At 40.0% G+C, this 24,059-nt stretch overlaps 1 protein-coding gene across 2 annotated transcripts in view; it reads right to left on the bottom strand.

The window, feature by feature from the left end:
* The window catches only part of LOC115210800 (cytokine receptor-like factor 3), a 44,680-nt gene extending 30,932 nt beyond the window's left edge, over window positions 1-13,748 (bottom strand). Inside the window, exon 1 of one of the 2 annotated variants that reach the window (XM_029779541.2) lies at window positions 12,949-13,748. The gene's annotated coding sequence lies outside the window, so the exon portion shown is untranslated. The remainder of the gene's footprint in view (window positions 1-12,948) is intronic. The other variant, XM_029779539.2, reaches the window with a different exon arrangement.
* Between the last annotated feature and the right edge of the window lie 10,311 nt (window positions 13,749-24,059).

Below are 24,059 nucleotides of genomic sequence, written 5' to 3'. Positions count from 1 at the left end.
TCACGAATGTGGTGTTGGGCTTTGAAGCTAGGCATAATCTCAGAGCTGAACGGATTTGATCCTTCATTATCCGCATGGCTGTCTCTGCATAGATGTTTGTGTACAAGGTTAAGGGGAACTCTGATTGGCTGTATGCAAATGAGTTCGTTACTGGGTCCGGAACTCTCGTGGGAAAAAAATTTCGCTCCCTGGCCGGGCTGTGTTCTTCAGCAAGACACTTTATTTCACATTGCTCTAGTTCACTCAACTGTATAAATGAGTTGCAATGTCACTGGTGCCGAACTGTATCGGCCCCTTTGCCTTTCCCAATGGAAAAGTGTAAAACTTAAGTGAATAAAATAATAATGCAAAATCCCAGTTTCTTTTGGGCACCCACCCTCGTATTCTGCTTTTTTACATTCTGAATTCAGGTTCTGCTTCTGTCAAACTCAGAGCTTTCCCTCTTCTAGAGTTAATAAAATAAAAGTTCCTGCAAGCCGTTGAATTGGTAGACTTGGAGCTTTTGGAAAATTCTGCAGTATTTTTACTGGTCTTTATGTGTTTATCTTGACAGGTGCAAGTTAAGCGGTTTTGAAATTAGAAGGGATTGTTTGCAACCGGACGGTGCAAAAAAAAAATAGGAGATATTATATATATATACACGATACCAGCATCGCATTACTGGCACCTATGCCGGTGGCATGTGTAAAAGATTCAAGCGAGGTCGTTGCCAGTACCGCCTGACTGGCCCCATGCCGGTGGCACGTAAAAAGTACCCGCTACACTCTCGGAGTGGTTGGCGTTAGGAAGGGGATCCAGCTATAGAAACTCTGCCAGATCAAGATTGGAGCCTGGTGCAGCCTTCTGGTTCGCCAGCCCTCAGTCATTCATCCAACCCATGCTAGCATGGAAAGCAGATGTTAAACGATGATGAGTGAGTGGACAAACAAAAAAAGGGCACTCAACACGTTTATTGGAAGTTACATGTATAAATCAAAACAGTTTGATTCAGATTCCTTGGTACTCTGAGTTTCAAGCACGTGACGAGTCTTCAGCCATTGGGATATAGTCATGTTGAAATGTTCAATCCCAACACATTTTCCTCTCTCTCCCCATTTTCCCCCCTCTTAATGCTTTCTGCCAAAGAGCGTAGGCTCGAGACATCAAAGACTTGTTCTTCCATTCTTTCCGAGCGTTAAACTAATACACCTACTTGTTCTTTCACCTGTCTTTGTCTTTTGTTTTCTGTAAATTTGAAGTATATATATATAATCAAAATAAGCAACAAGAATAACTACCGAAGTTATTCTTGTTGCTTATTTTGATTATAATCACCCCATGGATTTATATGGATAACACCATACAAAATTCTGGTGCATCTAACTTAAGTACCATATTCATTTGAATCTAAATTCACTCCGTTCACGCTGTAAGACTCTCTCTCTCTCTCTCTCTCTCTACTTCACCTTTCTCACCTCTTCGAGATCTCATCTACCAAGTACGACCCAAGACAACCGTTTATTGATTATCCCAAAGTAACTCCTGTCCACATCAATCTTTGTACCATCTCTTCTCCCGCTGAAACAGATATACAACATACAATAGTGTGTTCAATCACAGGGGGAAAAAAATAACATTTCTACCCTCCCTACTTAATTACTGACTTAATTACTGAAATACAAATATTTCACTATCATAAACGATAACCTCTTTAAGTCCTGTCGACAATAGCTGCCTTCAGCAGTCTCCTCAACACCATCACTGTTACAAATAGAGTAATGACTAGCACTATGACACGCGAGTACTGTCCAAATCTCCGACCAATCACATACAGCTAGCTAGCATTCAATTGGTGTATCAAGTTTCAGGCATTTTGATTGGGTTTTGGATAGAAAATTCACTAAAAAGTCACTTCTATTGAATTTTTAATGGCTTTGCGGGGTGACTGGAGAAATGTAAAGATGTGCACGACCACCTTTGGACGGTTTTGAATGACCATAGAAAGTGCGAGCCCTCTAACTGAAAAATTGTGGATTTGTATAAAGAACACACACACACACAGACAGACATTTTGCCGTTTATGTATACAGAGATGTCGGAAAACAATAACCTTTATCTTTTATTCCTTTACTGGTTTCAGTAATTAGACTGAAACCATGCTGGGGCACTGTTCTTAAAAGGGTTTGGTTTTTTTTTTTGTTTGGTTTTTTCAACTGATCATATTGTCCCTATATTTATTGAAACGTTGGAGAAACTAAAGCTGTAGCTCTCACTACCCACTCATCCACAGCAGGTTTGTCGTTCCGCTATAGCATCCGGTCACAACCAGTAGTGTAGCAAGAGGAGAGGGTGGTGGGGCGGTCTACCCCGGGTGGCACTTTTATAAGAGTCATTACTTTGGGGTTTGCTATATAATCATGTAAAATGAATGACGAGGAAACTTAAGGTCTACCCCGGCAAACGCACGTTCTAACTACGCCAGTGATGAGAAACTCTCTCCGATCCTTACTTTAAAAAGACGAATATTGCACCTAAAATCACAACAATAGTTGTGTAGTAAAGATCTCGACAATCTTGTTTCTATATTATTTGTTGGCTGTCACTTCTAACTTTACACTTTTCTACACAAGGACCCCGAACACTTTTCCTCAAACATATCATTTTATTCTCTTTCAACATTCACTCAAATATGCCACACAACACCATCATCACATTACATCCCTACAGATAACGATATGCCGTCCTTTTAAAATGCTAATAAAACCTTACCATCTCTACGATCACACACATATTCTTTGGCATAATTCAGACAGACCCTGAACTAAATATTTGGGTCAATGCACTCGTCTCACACACCTAGAACCCACACCATATCAAAAAAGGACCATCTGCCTCACAGTCAGACCTCTTATTTCACTAAGTTTACAACTTGTTAGCTTATCGCCAGGCTGATTCTCCTAAACACACACACACACACACACTTGCTGGTTATCCTTCTGTGAACTTGCTGGTTGCCAATCCATTTTTTATTTCTTTGTTTTTTTTTCTCTCTTCATCACGACCTCACTCGCCCGGTTTCACACAAGAGTCCATACTAAACACTTTCTGTCAAGAATTGTCGTGTTCCTTAATCCTTTCCCAGTTCATACTCCCCCATGCCCCAGCTAGAGCACTTTATTGGAATATAACACTCGTGTATATGATACATATCAAACACAAAGCCACATCAAAAATTCAAATCCAAAAACTGAAGAAAACACAAACATGAGGAAAGGAGAAGAAATAAAGAAAAATAAAACATCATCAATTGAGGCCTTAAGTGCCACAAATGGTCGCATAGCATAAGGTTCAACAGAACCTACTGAAGCAAGCCAGCATGCTCAAAGGCATTACCACGGGTGATAGAGAGGTTAAAGCATTGGAAAAGCCAAGCCCCCTCACAGGCATCACATGGCACCTTGGTGAGGTAAATTGCCCACGCTGACAAGAACTTTGCCGTTAGTGGCCCAGCCCTCCAAACACCATAGGCTGGAATAAACGGTTCACTGACAAGTTCCAATACTTAAAGATTTCATTCCATTCAGCTACGACAACAGTGACATTCCCATTTACGACAGCATCCAGGAAGTGGGAGGGAGCAAAAGGTTACAGACTGTGGTGTTCCGGATGAGGCACCGACCTCTAACCGACAGAGAGTAAAACCATCTGGTCTTTTTCTATCACTTCTGGATAATCCCACCAGCTCCAAAACCGAGGGGGTATTAACCAGAGCCAGGGCCAGCTTAATGATTAAGCTTAGCTCCATTCAATTGAGGTGGTTGGATGGAACTTACACTCGCCTCCTTATGAGAGCTCAAAATCTCTCGTGGAAGCGTCATCCAACCAAAGTACAAATATATGGGAAACTACCACCTGTATCATCTCTTGTGAAAGGTAGAAGAGTCCAGTTTGTTGGACATTGTTGTAGAGCTGAAAACGAGGTAATTTCTACTCTTCTCCTCTGGAAGCCATCTGTTTGCGATACCAGAGGGCGCACACTCTCCTACTCTGATGTAATCTCCAGGGATACAGGCATCCAGCAACAGGACCTCCGTAATGCTATGATGGACTGTGAAGCCTGGCGTAACATAGTAAATTCCATTGTCTTGACCACGGTCGAACAATGATGATGATTAGCTCAGTGTGATAAGTGGAACGACCAGCATTCAGGCGGCAAAAGAGACCACGAAAACTTGTGAAGTCAAGGGGCCTACCCCAGCGACATCTCAATTCCCCACAGACGTCGGCTCTGAGTGCAATGGAGATGCAGAACTCACCCAGTCTGAGCAGACCACCAATGTTGGCCAGAGGCAGGAAGTCAATCCAATCCCTTGAGAATACTTGCAGAAAGTAGGCAACACCATGTAAAACTGATCAGATTAATCAAAGGAGAGAGTTGAAAGTAACACCTGAACACAGGTTGCCCCATACTCTCTGCTTCCCTCTATCCTCAGCTATGTCAAGAACTGACAAACCCAGCTCTATTCACTGTAACAGGGCTTCATCCATTTTCCTATTGGAACTAGTCCATGTTGGAGAGAAGAGGATGTTGGCTACCAAAGAGGAGCAAACGTGGATGGAGGAAAGAAAATAGGGAAGAGATAGAGGACGAGCACTTATGCAAACCTAGAGCCCCGAACCATTTGGACAATGCAGCCCGGTCATAGGATTCTGGAGAGAGTCTGATATTGACCAAGGTTTCGAATTTCCTGAGGATTAAGTTGTCAAAGCACTGGAGAGACGGAGACGACAAGAATCTACACAAGGGACTAACTCTGAGAAAATACATACCAGCATTGCCTTACTGGCACCCGCGCCGGTGGCATGTGTAAAAGATTCAAGCAAGGTTGTTGCCAGTGCTGCCTGACTGGCCCCGTACCGGTGGCACGTAAAAGCACCCACTACACTCTCGGAGTGGTTGGCATTAGGAAGGGCATCCAGCTGTAGAAACTCTGCCAGATCAAGATTGAAGCCTGGTGCAGCCTTCTGGTTCGCCAGACCTGTCACACATCCAACCCATGCTAGCATGGAAAGCGGACGTTAAACAATGATGATGATGATGATAGGAATCAATAAGTAATTCCTAAGTATAAAAAAACCTTGGTGGGGCCCAATTGCTTCAAGGTTTTTTAATAGTTATTCAAGGTTAGCCATTCAGGATCAATTGGGGCTCAAAGACAGCATCACACTGGTGAGGGCAGAACTGCGACAGAGGAGAAAGAATCTGTAAACAGGTTTATAGTCTTAATACTCTACTGCTCAAATTAACACATTAATTGATCTCACCTACAGTTCTTGAAGGCCTTAACTGGCGGAGTATTGCCACCATTCTTCAGACTACCACAAAAATAATGCTGAGTACTTCAAATTCTTTATTTGACGTAACCCAAATCGAATCAATATTCTCTCTCTCTCTCTCAGGCAGAATCGTTGGATTTTACACCCTCACAGCAATTAACTTTATCAAACTCTCATAATCAAACACAAAAGGGTTTTACAAGATACAAAAAAAAAACCCTATCTATTTTTCTCCTTTAACTTTATAACAAATGATTCTGGCTCCCAGAGAAACTTGTGTTACTGCTTTTCTCTATGAACCAAACCTAACCTAACCAAACCAAACTTTTATTTAGATTATTCCAACAAAAACAGAAAGGTGCCAACAATATTGACACTTCCCTTTTCGCTAAAACATTCACCCATCGAAATGTCATCGACAAACTGCAGCAAGCGGTTGGGCTGCAGTGAAAATAACTGTTTATATAAGGGGACAGGGGGAGAGTGATGGAAACAGTTACAAACTCTCTCACTATCTCCCCTCCTCTCTCTCTCCACCTCTTACTGTTGTTACTCACCAATGTCTGTTAAATCTTTTTCTTCTTTTTATTGAATTCTTTGACATGGAAGCAAAAAAAAAAAAAAATAGGGACTTCTTCATTCAAACCGTTCTGTTCAGTCCCTAAAACCATTTTCTACAGATATGCAAAAATTTTTTCTTTATTTAGGAAAAAGATGTGATTGAGTGGCATTCATGCTGTTTTCAATAAACCACTGCAATCCCTCTCAAAGACAGATGAAACTGACTGAATTAATTAAAACCTGGAGGGGGGGGGGCGTTATCAGCCGTTATTGTCAGGATTATGAGATAAGCTAATTCAAAAGCCCAGTCTTCAGTGAAACCAAAAACAATAGTCATCAATAAGTTATTGTTTAACCCCAGGTCAGCCTGTCTGAGCAATCCAGCCTTGGCTAACTGGTCGATTAAAGGTAACCAATGATTATATGACCGCCCTTCCCTTCTATAAAAGGGGGAATAGTAATATGAGAAAGATTTGACTGCTATTTCTTGCAGGCTGAAGAACCATGTAGAGGCTCCCTCATCAGTACATATGTTGTTGTTTTAACCCCAGGTAAAATCTTCAACAGGCCTGTGATCAACAGTATTCCATCCATGGCCAACCTATAATTATCCACTCAGCTGTTTCAAAGATGACAAGGAATGATTAATTAAAGATGTCATCAATAGGTGATCGACCCCCATTCATCATCATCATCTGTCAGTAAAAATCAAATGAAATATTGGTTTCAAATTTTTGCACAATGCCGGTGGAGTAATTTTGAGGGAGAGGGGGTAAGTGGATTACGTCAGCAACCAGTGTCTGTCTAGTCCTTATTATCAAGCCCGAAAGGGACGACAGGCAAAGTTGACCCACCAGCCATACCACAACAAGGAGGTTCACACGAGTGAAAATGTGGCAACTAAACAAGGACAGAAACCTCAATCCTGTAGGTGAAGGTGAAAGAGTTACTTGTGGAACAGAGACTTTAAGCTTCTTGATTTTGTTTAATCCCAGGTCAGCCTTCACTTAGCTGACCTATAATCAAAGACTTTCTGCTAGTGATCAACCTACATTTATTTATGGTATAATCTATCTTAGACAACATAATCCTAGACAAATGGAAGAGCCTTGCATCATCATCATCATCGTTTAACGTCCGTTTTTTCATGCTGGCATGGGTTGGACGGTTTGAGAGGAGATGGTCAGCTGGAGAGCTGCACCAGACTCCAATTGGCTATTTTGACATGGTTTCTATTGCTGGATGCCTTTCCTAACACCAAAGACCTTACAAACTGTTCTGGGTACTTATTATATGACACCAGCACTGAGAAGAAAAACTTCGATCAACTGATTATCCAAGTAATTAGTAGGCAAAAACGTCCACAATAGAAATTGAAATTCTAAAACCAAGGGAGATAATAACTCCTGTGAAATATGGTTGGATCTTTTTCTGATAATGCAGAATGGAGTGGGTCTGGTGTTTCAATCAACAGACATGTTCCAGTCTTATTACACCTCCTCGAAATACTGCACTCGTGACAACATGACCAACTGTGATCGATGTGTATCACAGTCTTCAATGGCCAAAACTTCAAACTCACTGTCAATAATATTCTTGTATAAGAAAAATAAATCTGTTTTTTACAAAAGTACAAAGTAACCCATCGGATTAAGTGAAATTAATTTTATCAGAACTGAACAAAAAGAAACAAACATTAATACATACAGACACACACACATAACAAAAAGGCCATAAATAATGTGTTTTACACATTTATATCATCATCGTCATCGTTTAACGTCCGCTTTCGGTGCTAGCATGGATTGGACGATTTGACTGAGGTCTGGCGAACTAGACTCCAATCTGATCTGGCAGAGTTTCTACAGCTGGATGCCCTTCCTAATGCCAACCACTCCGAGAGTGTAGTGGGTGCTTTTACGTGCCACCGGCACGAGGGCCAGTTTGGTGGTACTGGCAACAGCCTCGCCCAAATAGTGTTTTTTATGTGCCACCTGCATAGGAGCCAGTCCAGTGACACTGGCGACGACCTCGCTCAAATGTTTCACGTGCCACCCGCACAAGTGCTAGTAAGGCAACACGGTAATGATCACGCTCGAATGGTGTGTTTAATGTGCCATCAGCACGAAGGCCAGCTTGTTGCTCTGGCAACGATCTCACTCGTATGGTACCCTTAGTGCTCTACTAGCAACGGATGCCAGTCACTGAATTTGATTCTGACTTCGATTTCACTTGCCTCAACTGGTCTTCACAAGCAGAGTTTAGTGTCCAATGAAGGAAAGGCATGCATAAGTGGACTGGTTACACCCCAGGCATAGGCCACAAGGTTATGGTCTCACTTGCGCTTGCCGAGTCTTCTGCAGCACAGCATATTTCCAGAGGTCCTGGTCACTAGTCATTGCCTCGGTGAGGCTCAATGTTTGAAGGCCATTATTTATGTCTTTTTTCTGTCATTCTGTGAAAATATTAACTTGGTAATGCAAAAATGGATTTCCAAAGTTGGCTGGTGATGGACTTCAACACTGGATCTTGCCTTAGGATTACCTGGAGTTCTATACAAATCAAAAGAATCCTTTTGCTAGCCTGGTGTCTTTGTATCAGAAGAAAGCTTAAGAAGTATTTTGCCTAGATTATTAATACCTTATTAATAACACTTTATTCAAATAACACACACACATACATACTCTTTTTTTATTCTCTCTCTGTTTACTTCCTTGTGTTCCTCTCTGTTGAAGAGTGTAGGCTCGGAAAATAAAAGACTCTCTCACCTTCCTGAGCGTTAAACTGATACACCTGTTTGTTGTTTATACACTTATCTTCATCTTTTGTTCTTTTATAAATATATCTTTATATATCTATATATATAAAACTGTAGTTGTGTGAGTGTCTGTCCCCTTCGATTTAGATTCCTAACTACTCCCACATTTTGCGGTGCAGTTTAACCAAATTCGGGTATCTTATAGTCGTGATTCATATCGAGCCCATCTGAGTATTAGCGTGCGTCTACGATGAGTCTACGATTTTAAAAATAATTTAACATAATTTTTTATTCCATTTTAATGCATAATTTTTCGTGTGTCGATGGCGGCGGAGTTGGCGTCCATTGTCACACCTGCACCTGTTTGCTTCTCCCCCTTCTTCCCTCCTTCGTGAAGCTGTGGGAAAGGGAGTGTAAAGAAATCAACATCGTAAAGCGTTGTCAAGGAGACCAGCGTTCTTTTAGAACAACGACTTCATGGCTTGAAGACACCAAAACAGAAATGGCTAAGAAAGCCCGAATTGGCATCTATAAGGGAAGTAACTCTCTAAAAATGCTTATATAGTTATTTCCCTTACAAACCCGAGCAACGCCGGGCGATACTGCTAGTTATATATAAAAGAAAGGTTGTGTGTTTGTCTACTCCGATTTAGATTCTTAACTACTTCCACATTTTGCGGTGCAGTTTAACCAAAACCGGGTATCTTATAGTCGTGATTCATATCAAGCCCTTCTGGGTATTAGCGCACATCTACGATGAGTCTACGATTTTAAAAATAATTTACCATCATTTTTTCCATTTTAATGCATATTTTTTTTAATATAAGGGAAGTAACTCTCTAAAAATGTCTACGATGAGTCAACGATTTAAAAAAAAATTTACCATAATTTTTTTTCCATTTTTAATGCATTTTTTGCTATTTTTTGGCTATAACTCTCTAAAAATGCTTTATAGTTATTTCCCTTACAAACCCAAGCAACGCCGGGCGATACTGCTAGTATATATATACACACACAGTGTCAAAACCATAATGATATCCATGGGACAGCTGATGATGGAGGTATGTTGGATTGTTGATATTGCTGTTTGTGTATATGGAATAGTGTTATAACACATCCTTTTGATATATATATTTATATACATACTACACTCTCGGAGTGGTTGGCATTAGGAAGGGCATCCAGCTGTAGAAACTCTGCCAGATCAGATTGGAGTCTGGTGCAGCCATCTGATTCGCCAGATGATGACATACACACATCATCATCATTTAATGTTTGTTTTCAATGCTGGCATGGGTCAGATGGTTTGATTGGAACTGGTAAGCTGCATCAGGATCCAGTCTGTTTAGGCTTGCTTTCTTATGGCTGGATGCCCTTCCTAACACCAACCACTCTACAATATACAGGATGTCTTTTACATGTCACCGGTGTGGATGCCTCATAGGTGTCACTTAGCAAAGCTGCTTTTCACATGCTGCCAATACTGGCCACACCTAAAATTTCATTAAGCACCTTGACATGTCTTCTCAAGCACAACAAATCACCAGAAGTCTTGGTCACATGTCACCACTTCCATGAAACTCAACATCTGACAATTGTATTTCGCCATCTCATCCCAAATCTTTTCTGAGTCTACCTCTTCCACAGGTTACCTCCACAGTTTGAGATCAGATCTTCTTTACACAGCTGTGCTTGTCTCTATGCATCACATAGCCATACCAGCACTGTCTTCTCTCTTGCACATTACATCTGATAGCTCTTATACCTAATTTTTCTAAGACACTTACAATCTGCCATACATGAACACTGACATTACCCACCCAGCAGAGCACACTGGCTTCATTTCTTTCAAGCATTCACACGTCCTCTGCAGTCACAGCCCATGTTTCACTGCCATATAGCATGGCTGTTTGCACACAGGCATAATGCAATCTGCCTTTCACTCTGAGAGAGAGGCCCTTCGTTGCTAACAAAGGTAGAAGCTCTCTGATTTTTGCCCAGTCTATTCTTATTCTAGCAGCTACGCTCTCAAAGCATCCTCCTCCACTACTGACTTGGTCATCTAGGTAACAGAAGCTATTTACGACTTCTAAGTATCCCCATCGCCACGCTGGGCATTTGACAAAGTCTATTCTCAGTACATTCTTAGTGTTTACTGGACCTGCACATCTACCACACACAAAGACTATTTCTCTGTTAACCTTCGTCTGATACTGCTGCACCTATGGAGTTTCTACATATCAAGCAGGGTCATCTCCCTGAAAGGACTTGTAATTTGTCTGTTTTCCTACTTACTAAAACTTTGGTCTTTGCTAGACTAACTCTAAAGCCCTTTGATTCTAGACCTTGCTTCCACACCTGAAACCTCTTCTCTAGTTCTGATAGTGTTTCAGCTACAATATATATATATGTGTGTAGAGAGGGGGGAGGGGAGAGGGAACTAAAAACTACATGGTAAGCAATTTCTTAACCACAGAGTCATGCTTGTATACTCAATATACAAATCCCCACAAACATGATATGGTAAATAGCTAGGAGCTTTCCTCCACTAATTACTAAGATAACAATCTCACTTTAACGAAGTTTCTCAACTCACTATATTTTTATTATTATTATTATATATGTGAGGCTCTATCATATTTCAATTTAATACATGAAACTCTCACCCATAGTATTGATACTCATAATCAGTGACATTCTGAGTCATGCTGAGTAGAATGTTTTGCAAAGGAACTCTGATAACACGGAGACGTATCATATACCTTCAGCAGTTGGTTTCAAAAACAAGATCCGCATCAATCGACATTATGTCGTCCAAAATTCTCATCAACTGAACTTATTGTAGTTACCTCCCTTCTTGCTTGTTTTTGAGATTTTAAACACCTCTTGAGTGACATTTTAAGTACTAATTAATTAGGTAATTGTAACTAATTAAAAGATTTCCAATAAGCCAAATTACACGTGAGACCTTCGTTTGTATTTGAAAAGAGTTTCTCTGAAGCATTTTTACGTCAGTCGTTGCTGCTACTCAAGACACTCTGTCATCATGTTTAAGACGGTAGACTATAATTTGAAGGGGATTCAGCTGTTATTTCTAGCAGCTCGCGTGACAATATGGAACCACCACCCTTGTTAACTGGAGATTCTTTAATGCTGTCACGTGATGCGAAACCAAAACAATTCCTGGATATTTTTACAGCTGCAATTAAAGACGATGCCTACATGAAATTTGAAGAGTAATTCCCATTTGATACGAAAGGCATTAACACCACAAACCATCATTTCTTGCTTGTCTTCTCGGTACCAATGTAAGACACCGGCTCCATCGGGTCAGAGGTGAGCTATTGTTAATTGATGGCACCGACACCCCTTCACTGAGTTGCAATTGCTCCCGAGAAAACATGATTATCACAAAATTTTCTTTAGTCTCCAAAAAATTTTTTAATTTCATGTTTCTGTAAGAATCACATGACAGAATGTTTGCTTTATATAGTAAATAACTGAGGGACTGACACGACATGTAATTTAGGGTGACATGCTGTTCTAAGTTTAAAACCGATAGCAATAGAGTTTAATCATCTAAACTTTGATAACAACCAAATAGATTACAAACGTGTGTGTATATATATATATATATATATATATATATATATATATATATTCACTCCCAACAAATGGTGTTTATGAAAAATATTTGAATTATGGAGGAGCCGAAAAGTTGCGATCGCCTCATTCGTTTTGCATCTTTGGAAGGAAAACAGCTGGACGCCTGGGTTCCATTTCTCATCCTCCCTAAACCCGAGGACATGTATTTATCTAAGAAATTATTATAATTTAATTATTATCACCATTTCCCAGACGGCAGCAGGCGCCAATATGTAGCCCGAAGCAATGCTGGCTTATAAACTGGAAGAGTTTTCTCCTCATTAAGTTGCTTTATTAATTATAGTTGTGAATAAAGTTTTGCTCCATGCAACGTTTCAACATACAAATGACAAAAGTAAATTTAGCAACGATTTAATTATTGCATTGTAATGTTGAGTTTGTTGTTAAAACAATTATTAAAATGTGGCGGGAGACCCAGTAAACAAGAGCACATGTCTTCGTAGGGTGGATTAATTAAACAACAGCAATAAACATTATATTTGTAGCTAATTAAGACAAACAGAAATAATAAATGAACCTATATATTATCTTTAGGGGTTGAAATAAACATGAAGGTTGGAAGAAGAGAATAATAATAATTGTTTCTATAATAATAATATCCTCATTATTTCTACAATAATAATAGTAATAACCATGCATCTGCTTACCTTGCAAGACAGTAGACTAAATGTGAGGGCCTGAAATAATAGATGTAGGTTGCAGCAAAAGAAAAAACCCTTTGAATTATACAACTGCACCGACAGCAACGTCGATGAGGGAGGAGGGAAAAAAAGGGGGTTAAAGTGTATAAAAGAAAAGGGAGCAGTTCTAAAAAGAAGAATAACAAGGATGGATGTTAGAGGAGATGGTGACGACGAAGGCAGCAAGTGACGTTTACATTTCTACAGAAATGATTTCTCCCTTTTCCAGACACAGACTTCCGGGATTTTGACCAAAATTAGAACGGTTCCAGATCTGGGAGATTTCTCTCTAAACAAACATCCTCACTTTCCACCAAATTCCCTGCTAGAATTAGTTTTATAGACGTCTTTTTGAAAGACAAACCTATCAGAAATGTCGTTTCCCGTTGCCTTGTGTGCTGCAGGGGAAAATAACGGCATTAAGTGAATGTATCTAGGCCAGAGTAATTTGTCAACTGTGAACTATACCAGGCTGTCATATATTTTAAATACCTCTTTTCTGCCTGAGACTGCTGCACAGGAGGTTGTTTAACCCCAGGTCAGCTATGATCGAGTAAGCCTTTGATCAGAGTCGTTCTAGCCATGACCATCCTATTATTTTTTTCCCCGTGCATAGGGAATCCAAGATCATTTTATACTGTCTTTTTTCTAAGATTGTAGGATGTGATTTGAGTGAAATTTAGCTGCTATTTCTAATATCCCCAGCGACCATGTAGAGACTCCCTCGTTAGCTTTCGATGTATATTTGTTTAATCTTCTGTCAACCCAATAAAGCGGAGCTACTATCAAAGGCTTTCCAGCTGTGACTATCCCATCTTATTTACGAAAATTGTCTATCTTGGATAACAGTATCTAACGTAGTCGTTTTTTTTTGTTTTTGTTTTTTAACTACAGTGCGTATTCCTGTAGAATAGAGTCGGAAATTATCTAGTACTCCCAAAACAGTAATTTTTATGCGTATGTTTTAAGCACTGTAGAGCAAGATTCTGCAAAGAAAATAGGGGTCCTCCACCCTCTTTTCCCGTAATTTTTCGGTTTTCACCTTTTTTTTTCCGAAATTTTGTTCAAGCTTTATATTTTAAAAAGTTACGTTTTTTTTTTTAACTTATAATCCCAGATGTTTAAAATATAGATCAGAAATTGCAAATGAAAGGGAAAATAGAAAAATTACTGAAAATGAGGGGAAACGAAAATCGCTCCCGTGCTTCTATGGGGTACATTAGATAAGAGGGAGACTTGGCTATCGTTTCTAGCAAATGTAGAGACCACGTAGAGGTTCCACCGTGGGGAATGCTTTATGTACATGTTGGCTCCTTTAGTCTCGGTGAGCCCTGATTGAATAGATCTAGGTTGAAATATTTTCCATTTGGGACTAACGTGTCATGTTTTCAGGAAAACTGTATTTTGGACTACGTTAGTCTGTGCTCTAAGAGCAATTTGGTTGCTATTTCTAGCAGATCTAGCCAACTTTCTGGTTTATAAATTTTTTGAGTAAATGCTAGTTTGTTTTAATAGACACACATGCTCATTATTGCGTAATTAATAAATTTGTTGAAAGTTTTATCTACGAGATGGTCTTGTATTTCAGCTCAGATTTAGTTATTAAAAAGGTGGCGAGATGGCTGAAACATTAGCACGGGCGAAATGCTTAGCGGTATTTCGTCTGCGTTACGTTCTGAGTTCAAATTCCGCCGAGGTCGACTTTGCCTTTCATCCTTTCGGGGTCGATAAATTAAGTACCAGTTACGCACTGGAGTCGATGTAATTGACTTAATCCGTTTGACTGTTCTTGTTTGTCCCCCTTCTGTGTTTAGCCCCTTGTGGGTAATAAAGAAATAGGTATTTCGTCTGTCGTTACGTTCTGAGTTCAAATTCTGCCAAGGTCGACTTTGCCTTTCATCCTTTCGGAGTCAATAAATTAAGTACTAGTGAAACGCTGGGATCGATGTAATCGACAAGTCCCCCTACCCTAAATTTCAGCTCTTGTACCTAAAGTAGGAAAAAAGATTATATAGCAGCAAATTATCTCAAGATTCAAATTTTATTTCACTGAACTTGTTAATATAAAAAAATTAAATGTGAGAATTATACCAAAGTTGCGTTTCACGTAAATTTCTTCTGCACCCATACACACTAGTTTCTATTTATTTTTTAGTTATACATTTTTGCACCCGGCCCTAAAAACACTGCTACAGCTCTCTGCTGGGGCCATATGGCTCCCAGTTGTTGATCTTTCTACTAGGCCATTCAAATGCCCTAAAAACTAAGCTTGCAGCACGATAAGAAATAAAGGTTATACGTCGTTCATTGTATAAGTTCATGTAAAGTTATTCCTAAACAAGTTTAAGAATAACAACAATGAGAAGAACCAATGTGGGTTTACAGATATTGGCACAATGCCCAATTTCGGGGGAGGGGAGGGGCTAAGTCGATTTCATCGATCCCCCCCTCCCCAAGTGTTCAACTGGTACTTATTTTATTGACCCCGAAAGGATTAAAAGCAAAATCGACCCCAACAGCATTTGAACTCAGAACGTTAAGTCAGAAGAAATACTGCTAAGCATTCAGTCTGGTGCAGTAATGATTCTGCCCAGCTTGAAGAAACTCAGTATTAGAAGTAAAGTCATACTTTTTATAAAATTACTTTTGACTGGAACTTTTCTGGCTTCTAGACTATCACAGCTCAGTCAAACTGTCCAACCCATGCCAGCATGGAAAGCACTTGTGCACCTGTTCAGGCAATTTCGATTTGCTGGAGAGAGTGAGATAATGTACAACACATACATTTATGCAGTTCATTCAGCAGAAACACCTGAATACTCATATGTCATCTTCAAGTGGGGAGTCCATCCCCCAACAGGAGATGCAGAAAAGTTTTGGCATTAGTTTTCCAGTCTACTGTTTGGATGTGTGATTTCTCTACAAAAACCATTTCCTGCTATTTCTCAACTCTTATACTTTTCTCATACAAATATAACATACTAGCACTATGACCCAGCAATGCAGACACAGGAGCTTGATGCAGTTCTCTGGCTATTCGGATCCTGTCAAACTGTCCAACCCATGCCAGCATGGAACAGTTAAATGATGATGATGATGATGATGATGATGGCGTGGTGGTGGTGTATTGGGTCTAATGAAGACAACCTTGTTGCTGCTGTACTTTTGTTTTCCTCCGGTAAACCTTGAAGGACGTTTTGGGTCAGTCGGAACAAAGACTAGCGACATCACAATCAGCCATTGCTGACTTTTGTGGGACAAAAGCTCTGATGGACAAAATCAATTCTGACATTAAGCTACAAGGATAATCTCTATTTACAGCGAGAGTTCTTTGTTTAACTGGCTTTGACCGAGTCACAGAGTACACATGTTATACCAAAGAAGACAATGTAAACAGTAAAAGATAATATTTCCTGAATTTATGCCAGAAAGAATTCCAAAGCTTTTAAAGAGAGAAAATCATTTCTTTTTCAAGAACTACCAATTTTTTGGTCTTTTATAAAATAGTATTTTCCTTATATAATTAGATCTTTCATTCATTTGTACTGTGTTAATTACGATATTTAATTAAGATATTTAAAATATAGTGTTAATTATAGTATTTGAAAGAAAACATTCTTCTGATCTTGTTTTAACCCTTTGGAGACAAAATAAATTGATAGTTCCACACCAAAGAAGATGGAACCATTTGTGTGAGATTATTTAAAATTCTATAAAAAACATCTCTGAATTTCAATAGATACAAAAATTTCCATAGATATTTGGAAGAGAGTGCTCCTTCCATGATTCTTGCAGAGAAATGGTGGACAAACACTTGGCCTAATTCTTGCCTCAAGGCTTGACACATTCTGAATATCATGCAAGAAATCATGTTTTGTAAAAGTTGTCAGTTTTGAATGAGGAATGGTGCTTTGAATGGCAACATGGTCACAACAAGAAGAGACCGAATCTGAAATAATTTGGGAATTATGAATAGAAGAAAATAAAGTGGAAACAAAAAGAAAACAGGAAAGAAAAAGGGGGAAAAGGATTTCCTCTGTTTTCTTTTTTTAATTTAACTGTGGGTTAAATGGGCATACAAATTTTGAAATCTATTTTGTAGCTGTTTCTAACAACAACCAACAGAAACTGGTGCCTTTTTTCCAGTAAAGTCTCTCATTATTCTTTTCATCTATTTTCCACTACAGACATGTAAGGAATGGTTTTCGCATATTTGTACTTTGGCATAGAAGAAATGCTTTTATATAGAAAGATGTATTTCTTGTTACTAAGCACTTAGACGTTTGTGTGTAAGATATTTGAGGTGAGTAGAGTTATATGTCTTGCTCAAGAGATCAACACATTGAATAATCTAAGGTTTGAACCTATGATTATGTGCTCAGCAGTTCAGCACCTTAGCCTCACAACCACTACACGCACTGACCTCTTTATATTGACCACACAACGGTTATAGCCTGGATCAGATGCCTCTACTGTGTTGTGTTCTTTCAACATATTTTACTCTATTTGAAGCACAAACAAAACCTAATGAAGTCCATAATACATCAGTTTTAACAACAGGTCAATGAGAGAGTCTGTTTGAGGTTGTGCAATCTGCTAGAAATAGCAGCCAAATCTCTCTCAAATAACATTACATTTTATTCAAAATACAACACATTAGTTGATGGGATTTCACAGATACTCTTAGGAAAACAATGAAATTGTGGTAGATGGAGTGCCTGTGATTAGTGGTGACCTCTGGCTGAATAACAAAAGCAACAAATCGCTGACCACAAACAAAATATGGCAACACTTTAACTAGCTTTAACTCGTATATTAAAAATAAAGGACACTTATTAATAAAATGTGGCATCAAACAATTTAAGCATTCTGTTTACTCTAACACAGAACTCAAAGGATTGCTTCTTAATCATATACACACACACACATTTAAATCTGAAGAGAGACACTACCAATCAAGGCATTGAACTATAACTATGAACTAATTCCAAATTCTTTTTTCTCCTCTCTCTCTCTCTGCCTGGTTCTTTCAGTTTGAGACAATAAAAGACATATTTTAAATCAAACATTGCCCAATGGAACGACAAGAATCAGACTTGAAAATGCTCTCTAACTAACAAAAATTTCATAACCATCTCCGCTGCTATGCCACTCCTCAATCTGCCATCCTTACAAATGAAGTCACTCCCGTTTTTTAAGTGCCTCTTATTTAAGTCACTTCCTTCAACATATCAACCATCACATTCTGCTGCTCTGGAGCGTTTCTCCATCTTTTATATCAATGCAGGACATACTTAAAACCTTCATCATCATCATCATTGTTTAACGTCCGCTTTCCATGCTAGCATGGGTTGGACGATTTTGACTGAAGGCTGGCAAACCAGATGGCTGCACCAGGCTCCAATCTTGATTTGGCAGAGTTTCTACGGCTGGATGCCCTTCCTAATGCCAACCACTCCGAGAGTGTAGTGGGTGCTTTTTATGTGCCACTGGCATGGGGGCCAGTCAGGCAGTACTGGCAACGATCTCACTCGAATGCCACTAGCACAGGTGCCAGTAAGGCGATGTTGGTAACAATCACGCTCAAATGGTGTCCTTTTACATGCCACCGGCACGGGAGCCAGTTGGCTGCTCTGGCAATGATCGCTGTTTTAAATTACAATTGTTTGTTTTTTACTTGTTTTTGTTGTTGGACTGTTGCCATGGTGAGGCATCACCTTCGAGAGTTTGATTGAATAAATTGCCCCTGGTAATCCTTTCTGAGTTTGGTACCTTACTCTGTTAGTCTCTTTTATCAAACCAGTAAGTTATAGGGATGTAAACAAACCAACTCTAGTTGTCATGTGGTGGTGGGATCAAACACAAAGACATACACACAAATATACCTACATAGACACATACAAATATTCATACACACACACATATACATACACTCACAAATATACATACACACACATACATGCATGGATGTTAGTAGAAAGCTCCGAGATGAAAGTAACATCGATCATCAAAGCAGTCTATCATGGACCAATAGCCGGATTGCTACCTTCCACTTTGAAGGGTATGCGTTTGCAATCTAGGAACAGGAAATATCAACCAAATACCTGATGCACAAATACCTTATGTGAAGGTGCATGGCTCAGTGGTTAGGGCGTCGAGCTAATGATCATGAGGTTGTGAGCTCGAATCCCGGACCAGGCTGCGTGTTGTGTTCTTGAGCAGGACACTTTATTTCACGTTGCTCCAGTTCATTCAGCTGTAGAAATGAGTTGCGACGTCACAGGTGCCAAGCTGTATCAGCCCCTTTGCCTTTCCCTTGGATAACACTGGTGGCAGGGAGAGGGGAGGCTGGTATGCATGGACGACTGCTGGTCTTCCATAAACCACCTTGCCCAGACTTGTGCCTGGGATGTTAACTTTCTAGGTACAATCCCACGGTCAGTCATGACCAAAGGGGGTCTCAACCTGATGCACAAAAGGGACAGAAATGCAGGAAAAGCCATAAATTATGATAACCAATGCAGACTTTGTGGAGTTAGCCCAAAAGATAACACCCACATCATAAGCAATTGTCTGAAAATGCCATCGTGGTATTATCTACTGATGAGACATATTGTAGCTAGGACAGTCTATAATGAAATCCGTTGGAAGGATAACCCCAAGGACAAAGAAATAAGAACCCACAGCATGGTAAAAGCCATAGCCACTCATAATAAAAAGGAATACTAGTGGAATGTCCCAGTGAAGACCTCAATGAAATGTAAGCACAACAGACCTGATATAGTGATTTGGGATAGAAAAGGAAAACTGCGCACAGTTGTGAAAATCAGCTGCCCAGTTGATGTTAACATAAAGTTGAAAATCAGTGAAAAAGAGAACACTTATGCTGAACAATTGAGAAATCTGCAGTTACTCAATCCCGATTACAAGTTCAGGTTTATACCTGTAATTATTGGGGCTCTGAGATGTAACACTGCCTAAAAATCAATCTTGAGAAATTAGCCTTCTCAAAACCAGAAAGGAGAAAGCTGATTCATCACTAGAACTATAAAAATCTGTATAACTTTTCAGAAGTTTATCATTTAAATATATATGAACATGTCTAGATATGCAACTATATGCATGAGAATACATACATAAAACAAAACACAAATCTGCTTATATACATACATACATACATACATACATACAAACAAAAATACCGTTGTTGATGTTGAAATTCTAATGAAGGAGCCTTGGATCTAGGTTCGAAACTGGCTCTTTCACTATTGGCAAGAAATCTTGAAATAAAACTGAATAATGGACACATACACACAGACATCTTTCTTTGCAAGTTCCAATTTGAGAGCTGTGACCATGCTAGGACACCATTATTAGCTTTGCTATATTGCCACTACTTGAAACCTCTGATGTGAGGCATTTGATGAAAAAGGGAGTTTGATGTTGCTGCCCTCATCTACATTTTTTGCTGTAAGGTAGGTTCATCTGGAACTTTTGACAGGAGGTGATCCAGTTTTGTTTTGGAAGCACCTACACCCATGCCATGCAGCTCTCTCAGGACTTATGGAAGAATATTGAAGAGCTGTGGGCACTTGAAGCCCAAGCTGCTGTAGTATCTGGTCCTGTACTCTGACAGCAATATTGTGGTTTGTGGTACTATACAGTGGCACCCTATTCTACTGTTTGTTTATCTTTCAATGCCAAAGTTTGGTACAAGCTCTTCTAGGATTTTCCACGTGTATATCACTGCATATCTTTCCCGCCTTCATTCTTGAGAGTAGAATCTTAACTTTTTCAATCTCTCTTAGTTGTTGACATGTTACATTGAGACGATCTTCTTTGGGTAGCTTCTCTGGATTCCTTCGAGTTCTGTCATTAATTTTACACTGTGTGACAACCATAATTGGGAGCAGTTATCAAAATGGCTGAGGACAAATGTCCTCCAGAGGACCACCACAGTTTCCAGTTCTCTCATTCTGAAAGTTCTAAGGATGCATCTGGCTGGCCATCTGCATTTTGTTGCTAACTTAGTAATATACATATAAAAAGATGTATCATTACTCATGTCAGTACCCAGATCGTACACTGATTTTGATTCAGGCATTGCAATTCCTCCTGGGCCAATGCATCCTGTCTGCATTTCATTCAGCTCCATGCATTGGTAGTGCAGGGCTTGGAATTTTCCAGCATTAAATTGCATGATATTGTCCTCAACCCACCTGTATGTTGCGTTCAACTCCTGTTGCAGATACACAACATCTTCAAGGTTCTGTATCCTCTGAGACACCTTTGTATCATTGGTATAGATAACAAGGGTGGCTATATGAGCAGTTGGGATCATGTCCGAGGGGGGGCCATTATGATAACAGTGGCATCAAGACAGAGCCCTGTGGGACATCACTCATTATTTGTATTTCTTTGGAGGTAGCCTAGTTGACCACCACTACCTAACTTCTATCTTTTAACAAACAACAGTTTTACTTTCAGTGATCATCAAGAGCAAGAGGTGTACAACCCATAGCCTTTTTCAGTCCTTCCAGAGTGTGAAAGAGTGGGGCTGGGGTAAGCCCTAACGCTAACCTCTCCTAAGCTGAGAGACATCTTAAAAGAACCAGTGCTTAGTTCTAATTTTATGGTGACAGGGGGAGGAGGAGGAGGAGGACCTGAAATGAAAGTCAGTTTATAAATTGTAGCATCCTCATAAGTAGCTCCACTTGACAGCCAGGTAGACTGAGCCATGAAGATTAGTCAGAGGTGACGGTGAGGGGTGGGGAAAGAAAGTTCTCAAATTGGAACACCTGGCACTGAATGATTACAACAGAATGGTTTCTGGTAAAAAGTGAGGTCACTGAACCAGGTGAAAGATTAAACCTCCCTAACGCCACCCCCACCCCTACCACAAATCAGAGTTCTACATTTGATGGGCTTCCATGCAGTTTCTACTTATCAAATTTTGTGGACAAAACTTGGTTGAATTCAAGGCCATGGTAGAAGACACTTGTTTAAAATTCCATGCAGTGGGATTGAACCCAAAACCCAGTGAGTTGCAAGTGAATGGCTTTACCTCACAAATATGCCTGTGCCCATGCCCTATATAGAATGTGTTGCTCAAACACAAAATACAGTCAGCAGATTTCAACTCAAGACTTACAATGGTTGTCAAACACTCTGGTTAACCGGACCACTTCAGTTAATAAATAGCTTATTCTATAAAGGACCCAGGTGCATTGCAGCTCATTGGAAAAGGCTAAAAGAGGGGACAGAAGGGAGACATGCAAAGCAAATAAAGAGAACAATGAGAGCTAGAAGTACATGCACAATACACTGAATAAAACACAAAACAACAGAAAAGGGAACAGTGTCAATGAATTTCAGGAAGCATGGAATTATTGCAGGATACACCATACAAGTGTGATTGTTGACTGAGTGGCTAACCGGCTTCCATGCCAATGTGATCGTTACCAGCGTCGCCTTACTGACACTTGTGCTTGTGCTAGTAGGGTGCCAAGAGCACTATCCGAGCATGATTGTTGCCAGAGCAGCCAACTGGCTTCCGTACTGGTGGCACGTAAAAGAGCACCATTCGAGTGTGATCGTTACCAACGTCGCCTTACTGGCACCTGTGTTGGTGGCATTTGTAAAATGATTCAAGCGATGTCATTGCCAGTACTGCCTGACTGGCCCCGTGCAGGTGGCATGTAAAAAGCACCCACTATACTCTCGGAGTGGTTGGCATTAGGAAAGGCATCCAGCTGTAGAAACTCTGCCAGATCAAGATTGGGGCCTGGTGTAGCCATCTGGTTTGCCAGCCCTCAGTCAAAATCGTCCAACCCATGCTAGCATGGAAAGCGGACGTTAAACGATGATGATGATGACAGTATCCTGACAACTAACAACTGATGTGTGTAGTTCTTGGAGACTTGGCTCAGTTAATATTCATGGTGCAGAGTAGTGAAGACATGCTGGTGGCAGGGGTAATTGTTTGAGGGGGATGAAGATCTGGGTTATAGATTTGGTAGGTAGAGGTATAGCAAAGAGTTGATTGCCAAAATGTATCCCGGCATCAGGAATTTGTGTGGCGTTTCTTGGACAAATTTATCCAGTTTGAATGTCATGGGGTCTTTTTCTTTGATTTCTTTCAAAATATTATTGACTATGCAAGACCAGTTGAGATGGAAAAAAGTTGCCACAGTGTAGTTATGTGATGTGTGTTCAGTTTTTGTAAGGGGTGTGTATGACTCTGGGGCCAAGCTTTGGATGACTTGCGAATTTGATTTCAGCATTGTTTGGACAATAATGATGGAACATATTCCACATTCTACAAATTATGTATGTATGTATGTATGTATGTATGTGCATCTGTTCACATAAGAATCTCAGATGGAGAATTCTTGGAACATCTTACAAATTTTCACCATGCCATGTGTGTGTGTGTGTGTGTGTGTGCATGTGCGTGTCATTGTTCAGTTTTATTCCAAGATTTCTTGCCAATAGAGAAAGAGCTGGTTTCTAACCTAGATCCAAGGCTCCTTCATTGGAATTTCAACATCAACAACAGGATATTTTTGTTTGTATGTATGTACATACATATGTATGAAGGAGTCATACCCAATGACTGGTGTAGCAGCATAATAGTCAACTGCTACAAAGGTAAAAGTGACACCCTAGATACAAATAATTACAGAGGTATCAAGCTGTTGGATCAGGTAATGAAGGTTACGGAGAGGGTCATAGCCCAACTAATTAGAGAGAGAGTTAGTTTAGATGAGATGCAGTTTGGATTCGTGCCAGGGAAAAACACCACTGATGCCATATTCCTGGTAAGACAGCTGCAGGAGAAATATCTAGCCAAAGATAAGCCCCTGTACCTGGCTTTCGTTGACATGGAGAAAGCCTTCAACAGGGTCCCCCGATCCCTTATCTGGTGGTCAATGAGGAAACTAGGGATAAATGAATGGTTAATGAGAGCTGTACAAGCCATGTACAGGGACACTGCTAGTAAGGTGAGGGTTGGCAACGAGTACAGTGAAGAATTCCGGGTAGAGGTAGGGGTCCACCAAGGTTCAGCCCTCGGCCCC

Source organism: Octopus sinensis, linkage group LG4 (genome assembly GCF_006345805.1).
Source record: "Octopus sinensis linkage group LG4, ASM634580v1, whole genome shotgun sequence".
NCBI lineage: Eukaryota > Metazoa > Mollusca > Cephalopoda > Octopoda > Octopodidae > Octopus > Octopus sinensis.
Note: the sequence above shows the minus strand (reverse complement) of the source record. Positions and strands in the feature narration are given on the sequence as shown.